The sequence below is a fragment of the Elephantulus edwardii genome, unplaced genomic scaffold, assembly GCF_000299155.1.
Source record: "Elephantulus edwardii isolate Elephantulus edwardi_28Jun2011 unplaced genomic scaffold, EleEdw1.0 scaffold00038, whole genome shotgun sequence".
NCBI classification, from domain to species: Eukaryota; Metazoa; Chordata; class Mammalia; order Macroscelidea; family Macroscelididae; genus Elephantulus; species Elephantulus edwardii.
In genome coordinates this window covers 14495994-14496483 of record NW_006399788.1, presented here as the reverse complement: position 1 = coordinate 14496483, position 490 = coordinate 14495994, and positions in this window count along the sequence as shown.

The window sequence follows — 490 nt, the reverse complement described above, 5'->3', positions numbered from 1 at the left end:
CATTCATGAATAATGCAAAAAGTTTTTATTAAGAAGGAAGAAAAAGACAAGACCAAAATGGATGTCAGAAGAGACTCTGAATATTATACTAGAGAGCTGAGAGGCTAAAGCAAAGGGAAGAAATCAAGAAGTTAAGGAACTGAATAGAAGATTTCAAAGGTCTGCATAGGAAGATAAGGCAAATATTATAATGAAATGTGCAAGGAGCTGGAGTAGGAAAATCAAAAGGGCCGAACTCACTCAGTATTTCTTAAGCTGAAAAAAAAGAATAAAGTCAAGCCACAAGTTTCAATGCTTACGGATCCTATGGGCAGGATATTGGATGATTCTAGAAGCATTAAAAGCAGTTGGAAGGAGTATACAGAGTCATTGTACTAAAAAGAATTGGCTGACACAGAAGAATTTCAAGAAACAACATATGAGTATAAGGCAATGGTGGTGAAGAGGAAGTGTAGGCTGCTCTGAAGGGACTTGGCAAAAAAGAAAGCCC